At 40.7% G+C, this 20,417-nt stretch overlaps 2 long non-coding RNA genes across 5 annotated transcripts in view; one reads left to right on the top strand and one right to left on the bottom strand.

The window, feature by feature from the left end:
- Positions 1-18,946, bottom strand: part of LOC307192067 — a 105,515-nt gene extending 86,569 nt beyond the window's left edge. For both annotated transcript variants that reach the window (XR_013829957.1, XR_013829958.1), the window contains exon 1: positions 18,806-18,946. This is a non-coding gene — a long non-coding RNA (uncharacterized lncRNA). The remainder of the gene's footprint in view (positions 1-18,805) is intronic.
- A 677-nt stretch (positions 18,947-19,623) lies between these two features.
- The window catches only part of LOC307192065, a 238,336-nt gene continuing 237,542 nt past the window's right edge, over positions 19,624-20,417 (top strand). For 2 of the 3 annotated variants that reach the window (XR_013829952.1, XR_013829953.1), the window contains exon 1: positions 19,624-19,756. This is a non-coding gene — a long non-coding RNA (uncharacterized lncRNA). Of the gene's footprint in view, positions 19,763-20,417 lie in introns of all 3 variants that reach the window. The other variant, XR_013829954.1, reaches the window with a different exon arrangement.

Genomic DNA, 20,417 nt, shown 5'->3' with positions numbered 1-20,417 from the left:
ACTGGATCCTTGGAAACACTCATACTCATCTGCTTTTCTGATCTCCGTGAGCAACTCTTTTCTAAGCTATTGTTTTCTCTTCCCTAGACCACAGCCCTCTAGCTGGTGTTGTCCACCTCTAATCTTTCCTTCCTCTGATCCATTTACACCACTGCCAGAGTGATCTTTAAAAAAATTAAAGCATCCCATTTAATGGTTTTCAATTCCATGGAGAATAATAGACTATCCCCTTAAGCTGCCTACAAGTCCATGCCTACTTTGGTTCTCACTATTTCTCCAACGTCATCTCACTCATTCTATCACACACCCTTCTCCTTCCACCTCCTACAACCTTACCCTTTTCATGAAACTCCTACTCACATATCATGTAAAACTGGTCCTCTCCCTCTACCCTGTTATTTTCTCTTTTGGTTTTCTGGTCTTTTCCTTCATTTGATGTATCATGATTTATAATTATGTATTTGCTTATATGTTTACTGTTTTTCCCTTGTCAACAAAAGCTTCAAGAGGTCACAGAACACAATTGTAAAAATGTTCTTCATCATTTAACCAGTGCCAGGCACAGTGCTTGGCCTGTAGAATGTGTTCCTAGGAATAGTGTTTGAATAAATAAATAGTAATTATTCACACTAGCATTCTCTTCACCCTTTGGTTACAGTGGTCCTTCTCAAAAGCATAACTAATAATGAAATCAGCTGTGAGTTATATTTGGAGTCAGTAAATTGATCAGGCCCCACTCTACTAGGTATTTATTGGCTTTCAGCTTGAAGGGAAACTAAGGACACTCTGGTTTGGGGAACCAGAATTTAAACACTCATTAATCCTTTCCCTTCCTACCTTATCTTACCCTCTACTAAGTAAACTTATCACTTTATCTTTCCAACTCTTCCAAATGTGCTGTACTATCAAAGAAAAATCCAAAGTTCCTAGCATGACATGTAAGGCTGGTACTAGCCTGCTTCCATATTCTTGGATGACCACTTCCTGTCTCCACAGCCTGTTCTCAGGCAGTATCACTGTCTCAGAAGTACCACTGTCTCACCCTCGAGTGGGGTCCTCCACCCCTTCATCCATGCCGTTGCCTTGCCGCTCCCTTTGCTGAGAATGCTCTCTCCCCCTTGTCATCTGGGAAACCCTGATCAACTTCATGATCCAACTCAGGCAACTCCTCTTTTGTCGCGTTTCCTGTAACCTTCACCCATTGAGTCACTCTTCCCTCTGTGTCCCTCTATCACCTGATGCTTCTCTTTAGGCAGTTTATCACATCATATTTTAATTCTCCTTTAAAGGTCTTACCTATGTACCAAGACTATGAGCAGGGGCCATATCTTGTTCCTATTTGCGTTCCAACACACAGTGCAGGGTCTGAAAGCTGCCAACAAGCTTTGAATGGATGACTGGGTGGATTGTAATTTGGCTTTTATACACTTTCATCATCTCAAAATTTTGCCATGGAATCTTCTATTTGTTTCCTCTTTCATTTTAGTTCCCAAGTTGCTCTTAGTGGGTTGTTCCTCTTTCCTAAGACTCTTCACTTTGTAGTTTGAGCTCAGCCACCACCTACCCATCTGCTCCCCCTGCCACCTGGTCTGTTGACTCTCCCTCCTGTTCTCACTCTGCCTTCCTCCCTGCTCAGTGGCAAATCTGGTCCCAGTGCCTCTACTTTCCAGTGCAGGGACCGGAAGAAGCTGTGTCAGGGCTGCGATTCTGCTTCTGGGGGTGGGAAGGCACAGAGTGGCCTCTCCCCACCTTGTCTTCCTCAGCACTCAGAGCAGTCCCAGGGCTTGAGGAGCTTAATCCGTTTTGCCTCAATCAGGAGGGTTCGGTGGGAGGAGACATTCTCCGAATCAAAGAAATAATCAGAGGCTCATTTGCATGCACTATTGATTTTGGTTCCAGGACATGTTAATAACAGCAGAGAGTGAGACCCTCATACCTCTTTATGTTGAAAAGCAACCCTTCTTCATTTCCAATTCCAGCAATATTACTGGAGAACGATTCTGGCATTTAATTAGTGAGAATTTGCAAGGCCAAATTCCTCTTTGTGGAGTAATCATGATGAACTCTAACCTTGCCTAATGAGACAGCCTCTTAGCTTCTTCAAAATCATTTCTTTTATGAAGGCGGACATAAAGCAATGGTGCTTATGTATGTTTATTGCTCTATTTCTATGACTGGTGCCAGAAATTGTCTGGCTTTCTTTCCCCAGTGTTCTTCCTCAGATGAAAGGACTAGGAGAAAGCCCTGCAACCCCACAAGTCCGCCCGTTTGTTGAAATCAGTTCAAGATCATCCAGGTCTGCAAAACTCGGCTGAAGCAGCTTGTTGCATAATTTACCAGAGAAAAGAGGGCCATCTGGAGAGCCAATCTGGAGAACTAAGCAAAGGCAGAATCTTTTTTTTTTTTTCCCTCTTAAGTTCTCCTGATTGACTCCCTGCCTATATTAGGCCTCAGCAATCCCTGGCCTGCAGCCTGAAAGATGGTGGTCCAGGTCAAAAGTCTTGGCCTTCTGGCTTTGAACCCTGGCAAAATATTACCTGGCCCAGAACTACTAGTAGCCTCCACCCGTCATCGCTGTTCAAAGTTCTCAGTCAACTCCCACCAGTCTTAACCCATGACACTGTGAGGGCCTGTGTCATAACAAAGGACAGCTGGTTTACACATATGCAGAGGAGGCAGCTACCCACGAGGGATGTGGGAATGCTCCACCAAATTTTAAAAAATAATAATAAAAAATAAAAGGAAAGAAAGAAAGCTGCCTTAACCTCTAGTCAAGGAGTAAGTCACTTCTTCCACAGAGACTAAATCCTTTGTGTTAAAGCAATCTATTTCCTTTGAATGTAGAGCCTGTAAATGATTCAGTGGAACAGCTAACACAATAAACTATTATCAGAGGATAATATCTTCTCCGTTACTTAGGTGATCTTTTAAGGAGTGTACAGAGTTGCTATGGAATTGCCCCTCCATGGAGCCCGGGGAAAAGGTTAGAAATCGGGGCTCCATCAACCAGCCCCTGACTACCTTCTCTAGGGTCTCACCCTGCCTGCCGCTCCTGGCTGCCCTGGTGTTAGGTGTTACCCATGTGCTAACTCTAGTTGATCTGTAGTGATTTCCTTGAATGTTTCATTGGGCACGTTTCTGGGCCAGAAAGGAAAAAAAACGCAGTGATCGATTTACAAGATCTGCCTCAGGTATGAGTTGAGAGGATGTGCCAGGAATTTTCCAACGCTGTTCTCATCACTTTTCTCAGTCTGCATGTTCTAATCTGATCATATACAGATGTAGTCAATGGCCATCCTATAATTCAGCCAGTAAAAAATAAAATATATCTGATTCTGACATTGGACAAGTTATACAACTAGGCTTAATTTCCCATCTATATGATAGAAATAATAATACTTATTCCATTAGAGCTTTGAAAACCTACTATATGCATAAGTCCTGCCACATAACTATATGTTCAATTAAAAATGTTTGTTTTCCTTTCCTTTCTTAGGTGGTTCAAAATGTATGGATTTAAACAAGCCAATTTTGTAGGTCCAGCAGTGTAGAATTTCTTCCATGTGTCCCTCAAGGGTACTAAAGTTCAGGCTCCAGGACTCTGTTTCTTGAATGGCAGTGCACCTTCGGCTTCCTTTCCTGCCAAAACCTTGAACTCGTCCGTGTGGGGCAGGGGAGGATTTGTGCAGTCTTGCATGAACCTCTACCATGCCTCCGCTGAACAATGTTTTAATTATGGCCTTTCAGTTTCAACTGCACCTGCCCATTTCACTATCAGAAAGAAAAATCTCTCTTTTCTTCCTCGCTTCACTGTTATACTTTAGAACCATGATTGTTTTGCTGTAATAGATATTGACTAGAGAAGAACAAACCTCAAAGGGTTTGGATTAAGTTCTCTTTCTGATAAACATGATGGAGTTTAAATGCTCCAGGGAATCCTATTCAAACTATCTTAACTTTTGGAGCCCATGAAAACTAGAAGAAAAATTTCTTTCTCATCACTTTCTTTGGTTTGCTACCATCAGAAGAGACCAAACTGCAAGCATGTGTGTCACTCCAAGGCTTTTTAGCTGCAATTGTTTGATAACATATTTTGAGATCCTAGAAAGACAATGTTTGTGTACATGCGAAATATGAATAACAAACTGGTCTTTGGTGTATCGGGGTCCTTAACATTTGTTTTTAAGTTGGACTATCTAAGTGACAGTCTGGTGAGGTCTATAATCCCCTTTTCTAAGCAATATTTTTAAATGCATAAGTCAAAACACATAGGATTTAAAAGACGTCAACAGTACTAAAATATAGTTTTCTCTGTGAACAAATTAGCTTCTGTTGGGATGCAGAAAGCTCTTTAAAAATAACATTTTTTGAGCTTTTATTATTAAAAAAATACATGTTCATTTTTCAGTAAAGTTATAAAATTTAGAAATTATAAGAAAAGTATTAAAAAATTAAAAATCACCTACAGCTTCATTTAAAAATAATTTTTGAACATTGATTTATATCTGATAGGTGGTCACATTACAAAAGAGAACTGTTTTGCTCGTTTTAAACACCAAAACATAGTAAAGGTGCAGATGAATAGTGAGCACAATCTTTGAGAATCTTTCAGTCAACACCTAGTCCTGGAGTTTTCCAGTTAGACGGGATACAGGAGCTCAACTAATCCCAGAGTATTGATCCCGGCATGAGTATCAGATTCACCTGGGAAGATTTTTTAAAAAGTTAGATTCTCAGGCTCTATCCTAGACCTCCCGGCAGAGACTCTCCAGAGACAGGACCAAGGAATCTGTACTTTTAAAGGCTGCTTAGAGATGGCTGATTATCAGCCAGTCTTGGGAACCACTGATAATACAAGCCCCGAAACCCACCCAGTGCAGAATGCTCTCTGACGAGGTCTCTAAATGCTTCTTCTAAAGCATTTTTGGTTTGGAGATGCAGCTCGCATGCCCCAACACAGACTGTCCTAAACTGGTAGCATCATGGCCTGTGACAGCAACAGAAAAACAGGTTAACACTTGAGGTTCTAAAATCGTGCTTTCTGCTGAGTTGTGTCCTCATCGGACAGCTCCCTTCTACTCCCTGTGCCCAAGTGCGCAGAGGAGGGGCGGGCTTGCCGCCCCTGGCACAGCACGTGCTGGACAGGGTGAGAGCGACAGCTGACGGGGGACCAGCGTGGGGGACTGATACTTGGAGTGACTCTCTAGATCTGGATCGTAGGCTTTTTCATCCTCGTGAAGTCTACGTGCTGCGTTTTATTCATTAGCACCTACGAGGGACTAATTGCCATCAGGCATGTAGGTGGAATTCCTGGCAGGGAGTAAGAAATGGAATAGGTTTGATGACAACCAATGATCTGCCAAAGCCCTGTCAGAAGGAGAACAGAGTCTTGCTGTCACTCATCCACCCCTTTAAATTCAAATGAAGATGCTTCTGGGTGGGGAGGGGGAGGGGGTTGGCACCTGTCCAACTTTGCATTGAAGATACTGTACATTTTTACTGTATATGTGAAAGTCCCTGCTCCTGGTGGTGCTGTTTCTAAAATCAGAGAAAGAAAGAAAAAAAGAAAGAGAGAAAGAGAAAGAAAATGTGAGGTCTTCAGTCTGGCCAGTTGCACTTGCTACTTTCTGTAATGTCAGTGGCCCCAGGTGACTCAGATATTGACCAACGGGCTGATACCAAGGGGTCTGCAAACCTCCTGGAACTGTCTGCATAGTTTTCCGTGTATCCTGTACATATATATATACAGTGTTCCTCATCTTCACGAGGAGGCTCTGCTCCAAAAAGGACTATGAAGCCTTGTTGTACAGTACTGAGGCTGTCGTGGGACACCTGGAGGTCACGGTCACACAAACTGAACCAAGATCCCCTTGCAGGAAGAATTTCAAGCTACCAGTAAAGACCCAGTGATCCAAATCGCAAGTTTCAGTAATTTCACGAAATTATAAACAACAGGCATGAGCTGCCGGGGTGTGGAACCACATCCCCCAATGACAGTGGGTAGTAGTAACAGTGGGTGGCAGTGCTCATATATTTAAATCAGATCAAGTGATCCCTGATAAATGCCAAGCATGTTCCTAACTCTCCCAAGTAATAAACTTCAGCAACTCAAGTCACACTCAGCCTTTTCCACAGGGCTGGCCCCACCTGGCCTTCTCCTTTCTGCAGCTCATTCTCCTTCCTGCTATTTTCTGCGGCTGGGAGGGAGCAGATCGCTTCCAACCTCTGTGGTGCAGAGCCACTGCTATTCAGTAAAGTCAGGGGATGACTCAGCCACCTCACACTGTTTTACTGGAGGAAAACTGCAAAATCTCTGGTCTCAAATATGCTTAGCAGAATGCTAGAAAATGAGCTATCTTGGGTACGTCTGTGGCTGAAGAGAAGTTCAATTAGATGACCCCATAAACGTCTTTCGAAGCTAATAAGTCAGTGCTTGTTTAGAATCGTGCCGAGTTATGACTAAATTCTATGTAACATTATGGAATTTTTCAGCAAATGTGTTTTCAAGAATCGTATCTTATTAAATTACTTTGCTATTTAATTCACAAGTACTCTATTTTGCTTTTCCATGCTTGGAATGACTACATTTTCTTAAGATGACCGCAAATGCTATGCCAGTGACATTTGTAGGTGGAATCAAATCAGCATTAATTAGTTTTATTGAATTGTTCCCTGACTTTAGCCTGGGTGTCAATAACAAAGACACCGTATATTCCCCTTAGTTCTTCTGGGTAACTGATCCTTCGTGGCTCAACATGATACCTTAAAGCATCTCTGCCTCAAACCAGAAGAACCATACCAGTTACAGAGATCCCATGCGGGAACATGTTCCTAAGAGAACTGGTGGTTAACAAGCAAGTTTATCCTTATTCTGTTGGATAATAATATTTTTATCCAGTTCCAAAGTGGTGCCCATGAGCTTTACTTTAATTACATTAATCAGTTGAAGTTTACATATTTTCAAGAAGGAACATTTAAATATCAGATGTCAGTGAAACTTCTATTAAAACCACGGGATTAGAGTAAATGGGTAGAGGACGAAGAGGAACTCAGGGTGTGAAGTTAGGGCAAGGGAAAGTCTGAAAAGAGAACTGCTGCTCTACATACCATTTCGGGCCCTGACATTTGGAAAACACAGGTTCATCTTGCTGTGCTGTCTGTGTGGCACTGTTGTGAGGCAGGAGGGAGATGGAGGGAAAAGAGGATGTGAATGAAAAAGCAGAGAGAGGAGAAGGGCAGACACAGGATTACACCAAACTGGCTACAGCGTGGCTTTATCTGACGGACAGTAGAGAGAAAGGACAATAACGTGTGGGAATGATCCTTCAGAAACCCACTATGGACTCTTTTAATCCACTTCCACTGAGTGGATAAACGAGTCCTCTTATTTTCAACCAGATGAATGGTGGACTGGGGTCCAAGCAGAGGCTCCCAGCCTCACAAGGGCTTGCAGGAAGTGAGAGGGCCTTGACGAGGCCCTCTGATGTGATATGACGTGACGCAATGTTCCCAGCACCTGTCTGCAGTTGCCCAATCCTACAGCCCTCTCCTTTTAGCTCCTCCGGGTAGTCACTGTGTATCTCATAGCTGGATAATATTCCAACGGAATCCAGACAATGTCCCATTTTTAATTATTCCCCAACTTCCTTTTCTCTCAAAATTTACCCATTCTCTTTCTTACCCCATCAAGCTTCTGCTTTCTGCTTGACTGACAGCAGGCATTGTTGTCATGTCTTTAAATCTGATGCAACAATCTCTGATCAAATGCCAAGTTGCTCTTCCGCCAGATTTGACTAATTCAGGCTAAAAAATGGCCATTTCCACAAATCACCCCAGGAGGACATACGATGGGTGGAGATTCAAAGCTTTGGGGATGTATTTTGGGTAAGTCTTTAAATATCTCAAAAGCTTTAACAGACCCTCTCTCTTCTTGTGGGGTCAGTCAAAGCTGCTCCAAGCAAAGTTGACCCCCTACCCCTACTGATGCTTCACAGGGCGCCTGCAGACCTGCTCCTCCATTCAACGCATTCCGTCCTGTTTAGGATCTATAGTCAGTCAGGATGCTCACTCGTAGGACTTCAGCTTTGGAGCTGTGCCTACGTTTTACATTCCACTGTAGACACGATATTTCATTTACTTCATCCCTTTGTCCCAGTTGCCCAGTCTTTGACTCAACCAGCCCACTCCCTCTCCTGACCATGGTTTCTGAGACTCCGACTCAATGGGATTGGGTGATTATAGAGCTAGGAGTTTATTCATCACTCTTCAAATTATATCACGTAGGCAGGGATTGATAGGTCTAGAGGAGGAAACAATGCTTAGCACCTACTAGGTGCCAGACATTTTGCATGGATCATTTCAGAATCCATACAACCACACCTTGAGGGAGTTATTATTATCCCCATTTTGAACATGAAGAAACTGAGGTTTAGATAAATTAAATGGTTTCCCAAATTCACACAAATAAGAACTAGCAGAGCTGAGATTCAAACCCAGGCCTGATTTCAAAATATTTGCTATCTTTAAATACATTAACTGAAGTCTCACAGAAGCCACCATGTGTGAGAACCAATATATATGCCACTGTTATTAGATTAATAAAATTCATTATTCATTCAAGAAACACCTGAGGGCTTCCCTGGTGGCACAGTGGTTGAGGGCCCGCCTGCCGATTCAGGGGACGCGGGTTCGTGCCCCGGTCCGGGAGGATCCCACATGCCGCGGAGTGGCTGGGCCTGTGAGCCATGGCCGCTGAGCCTGTGCGTCCGGAGCCTGTGCTCCACAGCGGGAGAGGCCACAGCGGTGGGAGGCCCGCATGCCGCAAAGGAAAAAAAAAAGAAACACCTGATATATGCTTGACACAGATAACTATAAAAGATCTAAGGAACCAGAAAGTCATGGTCCTTTCTCTTAAAATTCTCTCAAGTCTAAGGAAAGAAAGTTAAATATGTAACTATAATACAGTATAATATATATATATAATAATAGTTGTCCATTAAAATGCTAAGGGGTTAGAAAGGTTTATTTTGTAAATTAGGATGGGATGTATTCAAGGAACGTTAAAAAAAAAAAAAAGAAAACTTTTTTGATCCAGACTTAATGCTTTAGTAAGGATTCTTAAGAGAAATGAGATGGGGCAAGGGTTCTAAATAGAAGGAACTTATTTAGAATAAGGAACTTACTTAGAGCAAAGGTACAGAGGCAAGCAAGTGTCTGGAATGCTCTGGAACCTGTGAATAATCTGGTGGAGCTAATGAAGTACTTCTCAGATATCTGTTCCTAAATACCCCTAAAGAATAGAGTGAAAGTTTTTATGCAAGATTAGGGTCAGGATGGAAATAATCTTACCAAAGTAGAATTTCTTTGACGTTTTTTGCTTTATTTTAAAAATTAGTAAAGATTAGTATCTGGAATTCTAGTCCAAACTTCACCTGTATTTGTTTATAAATAATGTTTTAAAATTGCTTGCCACGTGAATCAATGTTTTCTTGAGGAATATTTGAAGCTCTGGGAAGATGTATCAAGTGCGTCCCTTGGGTTTTGTGTGTGTCCTGGTTACTTCATAAATTTTGTGTTGTCCTGGCTACCTCATAAACTACTACCTCAGAGTTTATGCCATTGCACCTCATTTGAGAAGCATGGACTCAAATAAATAAGTATGACTAAATTGTGTCCAGAGGTGAGGCTGAGAATGGAAGCTGGGCTTAGTTTACGAAGCATTCAGATCAGTGAGGTAAAAGGATCAGATCCAGACTTTTATAAATTTATCAAAATAATCTTTTCATGTAATATGTATTTTAAGATGCTATCTAATTATGCAAAGCAGCTGGTTATGTAAAGACAAAATAGGTTATTTGACCAACATTTTCCTAATGATGACGATGTCATATTCTCCTCCGGCCATTAATGTTTTCCTCACTGATCTCTACTGCACACATGTAGCCACACCTGACTGGGGGATTTGTAAAAGCACTCCTTGACCAGTGTCCTTAGTACAGTGATAGCCTAAGGATGGGCAGGTGGAAAGGATGATTAATTTCACTTTGAAAACATAGAAATGCTGGGTGGTTTGCAAAATAGTTTGCCTGAATCAAATTAAGGTCTGTAACAGGAAAGAAAGAAATCAGAAACTGACTTTCAGCCTGCCAACGTTAGCGCAATAAATTCTATGAAAAAAATTCAGTTCTCCCCAACTCATTAATATTTGATAAGTTTGGTTCAGATTTCTTTCTTTTTAATGTTTCCCCCCTTGGACTACCTGAGCTCATGACATCAAGGCTGACCTTACCCCTAGGTCACTGGGGAGGCCCTCTGCCCCCTCTCCCACCTTCAGTGATGCCTGAAATACTTTAAGTAGGAGACCAATCAATCAATTTTGCCTCCACAATGTGAGTAACACCTAGACCTAAATTCATACAAAGAGATGAAAACTGAAATCAGACGTTTCCTAAGGCAACAAGTATGGGTCGATAGAAAGAAGGAGATCACACAGGGGTGCTCGAGGCCAGAAGGAATACCAGCTGTACCAAGTTTCAGAGAAAGAAAAAAAAAAAGATAAGATTATGAATAGCAAAGCCAAATGTCACCTCTTCCAGTTTTACCCAAGGCTTGTACTAATGAAACTCTACAATCTACTCAATGACCGCATGATGTAAAACATTCTTCTTATGCTGGCAGCTTGTGCTGTTAAAGGTTAAAGACATTAAAATTATAATCAAATATAAACTTCATACAAATTCTAAGGAGAAATTTTCATTTCGACTCCCTGCAGTCAAATTTAAACCATCTCCAACAAATCAGTTGTAAATGCCTAAAAAACATCCTTAAATTTAATCCCAAACAGTGAAAATCCCATAAACGGAAACATTAACAAAGTAATAAAAACTCAAATCAAAATCATCTTTCAGAATGCAAGTGGTATGATGAGACTATATACCACTGGTCTCACAGTTCAAATCACCTTTTGTGTTCTCTTCAAGTACACTCAAAATGTCAACAGAGAAAGGACGTGTGATTATCACGCTTGTACGAGTGTCAAGGGTTAATTTGATGAGTCTCAAGTACTCTGTATAGGATATTTTCATATGCTGAAGGAGGAACAATTTTAAATTTTACAAAACAAAATGAGTTTACTGTCTACTGATGTTCATTTGTGTTCTAAAGGCCATAACTGACTCTAGGAAAGAAATACCACCTAGATGTAATAAGGATACTTGTGAGACGTTAGAGCAATGATAAGGCCAATGGCATATCTGAATGCATCACCAGTTTGCACTGTCTTGCCCTTGAACTTTTTGGAGTGCTATTTGCAAATGTACACTGGTGGAGGACATATATATTACTTGTACTAGTTTGTGATAGGTTGGCAACTGAATTTGTGAAGTTTTCCTCAGCCATTCAAAAATTGGGCATGCCAGTACTAATTTACATTATTGAGGCATAATCTTTGAAATATGGTTTCAGTTGATAAATGTCCCCCATTGTCATCACTTCATTCACATCATTCTTTCTGGTATGTTCTAGGAATTGGTTTCCTTTTCAGCTCCCATGCTTCTAGCCGTCTCTGCACTTAAGGTGCACCTTTACAAGTTTTTCTGTTCTATCAAGCAAGGGTAAATTTAGAGGAAGAATAAAGCACTACACAGAACCTCTCAATTACAGCTGGCTCTCTGTAATGCGCAGCTTCTGCATCCTCAAATTCAACTGACCAAGGATAGAAAATGTTCAGAAAAAAAAAATTCCAGAAAGTTCCAAAAAGGAAACTTGAATTCGCTGCACACCAGCAATTATTTACGTAACATTTACATTGTATTTACAACTATTTACATAGCATTTATATTGTATTAGGTATTATAAGTGATCTAGAGATGATTTAAAGTATATGGGAGAATATGCATAGGTTATATGCAAATGCTATGCCATTTTTATATAAGGGACTTGAGCATCCACGGATTTTGGTATCCGCAGAGGTCCTGGAACCAGTTCCCCAAGATACTGAGTGATGACTGTATGAATTAGTTGCAAAATGAATAAGGCGGTAGAGGAAGGAAAAATCACCTTCCATCTTCTTGTTCTCTTTTGTGACACTGAAAATAGCTGAAACTCTAGATAAACAGAGTCTTTCTAAAGTAATTTCATGAACTCTTAGACTTGAATTCAGCTTATTCTATACGATACAGATCTTCTTCCTATATTTTCTGACTTAAAAATGGGGATAAAATATTAGGAAACATTAGATGAGTATGTTTTATGGTGTTTCTAGGTTAGAACTACAGATACGAAATAGCCACAGAGAATGAGCTGCTGGACATAAGTGGATTTTTCAGTTATATGAGTTTGCCACTGTAAGCACCCTCACATAAATATTTAATTTATTCCATTAAATATTTTTAAATGAAAACTTCCTAAAATGTGTTAAAATAACCTATTTTTAATGACTCAAAAATATCTGTTCAGTAGAATATTCTTTAGTATTACTGAAGTATAAACAGCTACTTACCCTTAAACTTAATGACTTCATGTTTTTTGTGAGATGCTGTATGTTTTTTATGGTTTTCCATCATCGTCAAAGCCAAGTAGGTGATGACCTGACTACACTTATGTCTTCTGGCCTTACCCTCCTAAAACACACAAATTCTAATCTGCATGGGTTGAGAAGTCAGTCTCTCAAACTTGTTGGAATTAGATTTAAAGTAGGACTAGATGGGAACCTGAAAAAAAAAGATTATGAACTTTGTGGTCATTATTGGCCACCTTTTTGTTTAATTTCATATCTGTGGTCATATTCCAAAGATCTAAACTGTTTAATGACCCGTGGATAAGTGAGTTAATAAAAGATGTGCTAGCTATAATTTAGATAGAGCACTCGTATTTTGCAAAAATAACATGTCATTTCATTTATATTTTGCAAGAAAAACATGTCATTTCATTTACGTTTCAGGTGTAAAAGATATTCTGCTTGATTTTATAACAATGATCTGCTGAGAAGGATTACCAGGTGCAGAAATCTCATTATTTAAGTCCCTGGCTTTTTCCTAAAGAGGCCAACCTTGTCTAGGGATACAATAGTTCTTTTAGTCTTTCAGGTCCTTGAAGCAATTAAAGGAAACACTGTGTTTGAATTTGCTAATGCTGCTTTATTTCCTTGGTGTTGCCATTTCATCATGGTTACTGGGAGAGGCCAACAATGCATTTTTAAAAAATGAAACGTAGTTTTTAGTTTTAGTGAAAGGAGATGACCAAATGTCTGACAGAATCTATTGAGATTAACGAAATGGGACAATGTCCAGTTTCAGGCCACAAAACGAGAGAAGAATTAATGTGATATGCCATTTCTAATAGGGTTGGACTCTGAAACAGTCTACCTTTTTATTCTGGTGTTATTCTGGTGTTGATTATAAACAGGGATTGCAACTTGCCAGACTTACATACATGTGACTACTTGTACACACAAAGACTACAGCCTTATGTAACACTATCAAAACATTTGCATTTTATTTACATCTGTACAATTGGTTTAAAAACCATTACTGGGAAAAATTGTTTGAATTGTCAGAGGATACTCAGTTACGGATTTTTAAATAAAACAACAGAGCTATTTTGTATTCTAATTTTAAAAATATCCAGGTATATACAAGGAAACAAAATTAAAATGAAACTGTATTTTAGGAGAACAATGTCTTATATATTAGGTAACTGGAGCGTTAGATATTTTAATCTCCATGAAACAAATCTAGTTTCTAGAGAGAGGACAGTTCGACCGCTGACATACTTGGTCAAGGTTGATATGCCACTGGCTTCCTGAGACTTCATTTTATTTAACAAGCACCTATATGGCACTTACTATGAACAAGAGATTATTCTAAGCACTTTATAAGTAGTAAGTCACTTAATCCTCTTCACAATCTTCGGAAATATGTAATATTAATATTCTCATATTACTGGTGAGTCAACTGAGGTATGGACAAGTAGCTTGCCCCAAATGGATTTTGAGGTCAGCAATCGACTGCAGACTCCATGTGCTTGATCACTACTGTATGTTACCTCATTAATTTACATTCCACGGTACCTGGGGCTTTGCCACTGTTGCCAAACAAACCCACTATGCCAGCATAGCTGGGTCACAAGAGGAGTTAGGACTCAGTCATATGTCACATGCACACCAACCTCCTCATATGTCACATGCAGACCAACCTCCTCACTCAACAGACAAGGTAGGCTCTGGCTTTGAGGCCCATCTTCAGTCCACACTCCTTTCCTTCCATTATAAGACCCCACCATCTCCTTTTGTCATCCTTTTAGGTTGGGGAGGGGTGAGGCACATGGGAAAGTACTCATTTCCTGGCAAGGAATTTCATTTGCATGTATTGAAATCCTTCAGAAAATATCTAATAATATAGAAACTCAAAATTGAAGGAGTTGCAGTCTCCATCCATGTGCTCCTGGGAGGTTCCTTGGTTCCTATGCAAATTCACACCCAGCAACTAGCTCTGCATAAAAGGAGTATTGAGAAGGATACCATTTGTCAAGCTATAACACCTGTGCATTAAAGCAATGCAAAACAACTTGCCTGTCGCTCTCTTACTTTAGAAAGGCCACTCAAGTGATGCTTCCAGACCTAGCATTAAGTGGCAAATTACATAAGTTCAGTTTCAATCAATCAATCAATGATAAAAATTTTAAATCTGCTTAACCAGATAACTCTTCCCACCCCAAAATATGCAAGATCCAACAAGAAATATTCTAGTTAATCATATCAGAATACCTTCAATTCCCATAGCTGTTCATTCCGGGGACATTAAGAAGCAAACTCTGTTTATGTGCTCACCGTCAAGTTATACTTATCTCTATTTATAACGTGTCTATCATTTACTAATCCTTAGAGGATTGTTTTAGGAGGATAAAATAACAAAAATTATTAATATGATTTGGGCCATTTTGATCTTGAAGTGTTTGTAAGAGACATTCATGAGGAATAGCTCTAAGGCATTTGGAAATGTTGGTCTTGAACTCACAAAATGAAGTAGCTTAGGGACATACTTTAAGAGTTTTGAATTATTTTCACATATTTAAGTTAAAAGTTCATTGGAAAAAGTTAATTTGTGGCCAGATTGTGAAGGATTTTAGATATTAATAGCAAGAAACTTGTAATTATTTTATAAGCAAGGGACATGAGGCATCCCCTCTCCCCCCAAGGAGTCTGTGACTATACTTTAGAAAGACACCTGGTCATATTAAAAGGATGTAAATAAGGGGCTATAGGAAAGTCTTAAAAGAAATGATGACGTTTAGAACCAGAATCACGGAAATGGAAATTGCTGTACAAGAGAGGTAAGAACAAAGAGAAGAGATAATCTTTATAAGAAAATGGAAACATTTTGGTTTTCATAAGAGAAGGTTTTGCTGTTTTATTTAGTTTAGATAGATAGGCAGAAGAAAGAAATCCGGGCAGAAAACCAGGCTGCTGGACTGAATTTGAAGAAACAGGAATTTTTATGAGCATGGGGATGTCTAATATCTGCTGTTATGTGGTTTGTTTTGTTGTTTGACAAAGGAAGAGCATACATGGTATAGCAATGATAATTCATAAATCAAAATGAATCAGCAAAATCCAAGCTCCCTCTGCTTATAGATTAGGATTTGAGTCACTTTCATCCTTTATCTCAAAGGGCAGGTTTCCCTGGAATACCTGAGCTACTTGAGTTTGGGGGCAGCAGAACTACATGTGCTCTTGGCTTGAGCAAGGACAAATATATACTCTCCCACAGCCTCGTGGAGCTCTGCACCTAAGTTTGCCAAACTGAGTACATAAACAACAGCTAGAGAGAACGTAAACCTGACACGAAACATTAATCCTCTGATAAAACATAAGTTTAAATGTCCAAACACTGGCTGCTGTCAGTCCCGTGACAAACCATGGTTTCCTTCTACCAACCTTCAGGCTGTAGGTACAACACTACCAAGGTACCAGGCAGTGGTACTGACCTCAAGCCTGATGGTGTTCAACAAGAGGGATATAGGGGTGAATAACATGTGGTCCCTGTCCCTGTGACACAGCTCAGACTTCAAACCCTTATCTGCCCAATTCCAAAGTCCTCACTTTTCCCACTGTGTCAAACTCAATCCCCCAAGGTGGGATTATGAAACATGTCCTCATTGTGTAAAACAGTATGTGCATTGTAACACTTGCCCTAAATAAATATATGCATGCATATATATCATCATTATACATAGACACACTTAGACACATATAAAGCATTATTAGTCATTAGGCGAATTTAACTGAAACCGCAAAGAAATATAACTACACACATCGAACGGCAAATTAAAAACAAACCCCCCCCCCCACACACACACACTTCCCAAACATGACAATATTGAGCCCTGGTGAAGATCTGGAGCAACTGGAATGCTCATACCTTGCTGGGTGGAATACAATCACCAGCAAGGTTCAGCCATGGTGGAAAAGTCTGGCAGCCTATTATAATGTTAAATATACAATTACACAATCTACCAATCCCACTTCTAGGTATTTGATATAAGGTAAATGAAAACATTTGTCCACACAAAAACCTGTATGTGAATGTTTATAGTCTTTTTCTTCGTAATAACCAAAAACTAGTAATAACTCAAAAGTCCATCTATTAGTAAGTAAACAAATTGTGGCACATCTACACAAAAGTGTATGTGTGTAAATATATACCCATAAAATGGAATGATACTCAAAAGAAATAAGGAACTAGTGACACATGTAAAAACATGGAGGAATCTCAAAAACTTTATGCTTACTGAAAGAAGCCAGACACAAAAGGCTACATACATGTTTAATTCATTGATAGGACTTTCTGGAAAAGGCAAAACCATCGGGTTTTGTGGTTGTGGTTGTGTTTGTGGTTGTGGGTGTAACAACAGTGGTTGTTACCACATAGGGTAAGAGAAGGGAATTGACTACAGAAGGGAACAAGAAAACTTTTTTGGATCAATAGAAATATTCTGTAGCTTGATTTCAGGAGTGCTACATGACTGTTCACGTTTGTAAAAACTTGTGCTTGCAACTAGTCACTAAAAAGGGCAGATTTTGCTTTATGTAATATATGCCTTATAAAATGCATAGAACTATAAACCCATAAAGGGTGAAGTTCTCTATATCTAAGTTAACCTCAGTAATCCTTATGTTAACACCTTACCCTGACACACACACAAGGATCTTTCTACAAAAAGGTATTTTAATACAAAATCTCTTTAAGCCATTCCTATTTTGTCTTCTTTACAAATCCCACCCACAAGATGCCATCTTTTATGGAAGATTTTGTAATGAGCAAGGATATCAGGAAACAATAAGAGTAATTTGTTCCATCCACCGTCACCCTGCTGCAGATGCAGACAAAGCATCAATGTAAAAGGATTTGAGCCTGTTACTAAGATTAATGGAAACCCAGATGGGGGACTCCTGAGGAACTACCAGCTTCATCTGAAATCCAGTGGAAAACAATTGTCTTAGAGTCATGTTAGATGCTATAAAAGTTGAAACTTACAACTAAGTCCTACTGCCCTCTGACACCACTTGACAGCCTTGTGGGGTCTGAGACCAGAGGCCTGAGAACAGAGATTTATGCCATAAATTAAGCTCCTAAAACCCCAGTGGAATATTTTGTTAGCCCCTTGGCCATAACTAACTGCACTGCTAACTGTCACTGCAAGAGAACATTCTGAAAATGAGGTGGAGTGGGGTGCAGGACAGGGAGTATTTAATTGAAAAAAAAAAAAAACAACTTTGTAAAAATAAAAACTTAAGAGCTTATTTTGCAATTCCTTTAAACTTGCCTCATGCTCCAATGTCTAAACATGCTTGCGGCCATCATTTAAATTATTTTCCTCAACCAGTGGGGTGTACTTTTTAAATTACTGAAGATGTCTAAAGATAGTTGTGTTTTTAATCTATGAAAAATGGAGGACTTTTTCTGAGAAGTTCTACTTGCCCTACCTATTACTCATTTTCTAAGTCAGCTAAGACCTTTTAGGATAAGGGGTGTAAACGACATAAATAATGACACATTGTTAAGGAAACTTAACAATGGAAACAGGACAGAACCAGAAATTTTGTCCCAAATGTGTCTTAACAGAACCACATATGGTATTAAATATTACTGAACAGCTCATGCGTTTTCAATTCACTGTAATGTTTTCCTCTGTGCTCACAAGTTGTTCAAACAAGGCTAAGTCAGCCAGCAAGAGGAAACGCTTATTTAGAGCCCATGTGAAAAGAATCATGAACAGTGAATCAAAAGGTGGAGGCAGGTACATTACCAACTTCTATGCATTTTGCAAGTTTGTATCCTCTCTCTCTAATCCCAGGGGCAGGATTTCAAAATACAGGCTTTACTGGAAGATTTATCTCATTTCTCATCACCTGACTAAAGCCAAATGCTAACCACAATAAATAACTGTTTCATTAAAAATATTAGTTGTAGCAGCTCCAGCAGATGAATCATTCAGCTATATGCACACACATGTGTGCCCCTTCTGGCTACCCATATGCAAAACAAACAAACAAACAAACAAAGCAAACGCTAAACAAAACACAGAGAAAGCAGAATGAGTCTGACAGGAAATTCCCACTATAATTGGTCCCTAACGCTTCAACCTTTGTAAATACTATAGGCTAAATTCATACAGATTGCTGTGCAAATGCCCCGGTGAGCGCATACTGCAGAAAGCCTAGTATTTCCTTTGGGGTGTAAGTGAAGCGTTGCGGAGGAGACTGGGAGAGGTACTTTTCTTTGTGCAGTTTGTTTCTTGTACTCACCATACTGCTTACTTCTGCGTATCTGCTTCCTTAAACTTGAAGTGTACTCTTTTCTTTCCAATCGTTTTCATTTCTTCTCCAACTTTTTATATCCACATCTCCTTACGTAGATTGGTGGGTTACGACCGAGAAGTACCAAGTGCTTTTCAAGATACATCACTGAAAAAGCCCTTTCTGAAAGGGCTTTTGAATACAGAGGCGTTGCAGCCAGGGCCTAGGTAACCCCACAGTCGGGATGGTCCTTTTGTCACTGCTGCTCAGCTGTCAATATCCTACGACTGATGATTATTTCTGTCCCAAGATATGTCATTCTGGCGTCATGCAAGAGCTTCCAGAAGAGACAGTAAACACAGAAAATGTTTCCTCCCCAGGCCCATGGACCAGAGCAGGATGTGTGGCGCAGCACCTGTTACTGTTACGGGGCTCCGAGCAGTTTGCTTTCGGCCTGGTTGATAACAGCTTCGAGACCCGCGCAGTAGGGGATGAGCGCTGGAGACTAAGGCCATCAAGTCCCCGTGCTTCGAGGCTTCATCTACTGCGGTCAACCACGGGTGCCGCTGCCGTCACGGTTCCCACCCGGGGGAGGCCTGCTCGCAAGGCCAACGAACTCAGAGCTGCAGTCTGGTTGCCAGGCTTGCACTCACAGTCCAGCTCCTCGGGCAGCTTCAGCCGACCTGGAACAAACCACAGTCTCCCTGGCACCAAGTCAAAAAGAACGCCAAGCAAGCGCAGCACCTCGCGGCAAGCCGGCGCCCGCCCACCTCCGTCCCGGCAGGCCTTGCGCTTCCGCCCAGCCTCTCCCGCGGGGGCGGCTGGGTAGGGCCTTTGTTTCCCGTTGACCCTGGCGCTTCCTCGGGGCTTCACGAAGCATTGTCAGGTGCGTTGCGGCCGGGCCCTCAACTCCTGCAAACCAAGTCCGGGGGACCCCACTGGCGTCTTGGAAGCTGCAAGGTAAAGGTTGGTGTCTATGCCTCTCCACCTGCCCTGCTTGGCTTGCTTGGCCTGCTCCCACGGTTTCGTCTTGTCTTTTTTTTAAAAAAAGTTGTTTTAATTGAAGTATAGGGCTTCCCTGGTGGCGCAGTGGTTGGGAGTCCGCCTTGCCGATGCAGGGGACACGGATTCGTTCCCCAGTTTGGGAAGATCCCACATGCCGCGGAGCGGCTGGGCCCGTGAGCCATGGCCGCTGAGCCTGCGCGTCCGGAGCCTGTGCTCCGCAACGGGAGAGGCCGCAACAGTGATAGGCCCGCGTACCGCCAAAAAAAAAAAAAAAAACTGAAGTATAGTTGATTTACAGTGTGTTAATTTCTGGTGTACAGCAAAGTGATTCAGTTATACGTATACTTACATTCTTTTTCATATTCTTTTCCATTATGGTTTATCATAGGATATTGAATATAGTTCACTGTGCTATACAGTAGGACCTTGTTCATCCGTTCTGTATATAATATTTTGCATCTGCTGATCCCAAACTCCCATGGTTTCTGTAGCTTTTTGGGGACCCAAGATTACCTTGATTTAAACAGATTCCTTATTTAAACGGTGCCAATGAGTATAATGGGTTGTTTTAAGGTGACACAGATAGTTGGTGATCTGAGCTAAAGCAAGGATAAGA

This window comes from Stenella coeruleoalba, assembly GCF_951394435.1.
Source record: "Stenella coeruleoalba genome assembly, chromosome: 9".
NCBI classification, from domain to species: Eukaryota; Metazoa; Chordata; class Mammalia; order Artiodactyla; family Delphinidae; genus Stenella; species Stenella coeruleoalba.
This window is presented reverse-complemented; position numbering and strand designations above follow the sequence as displayed.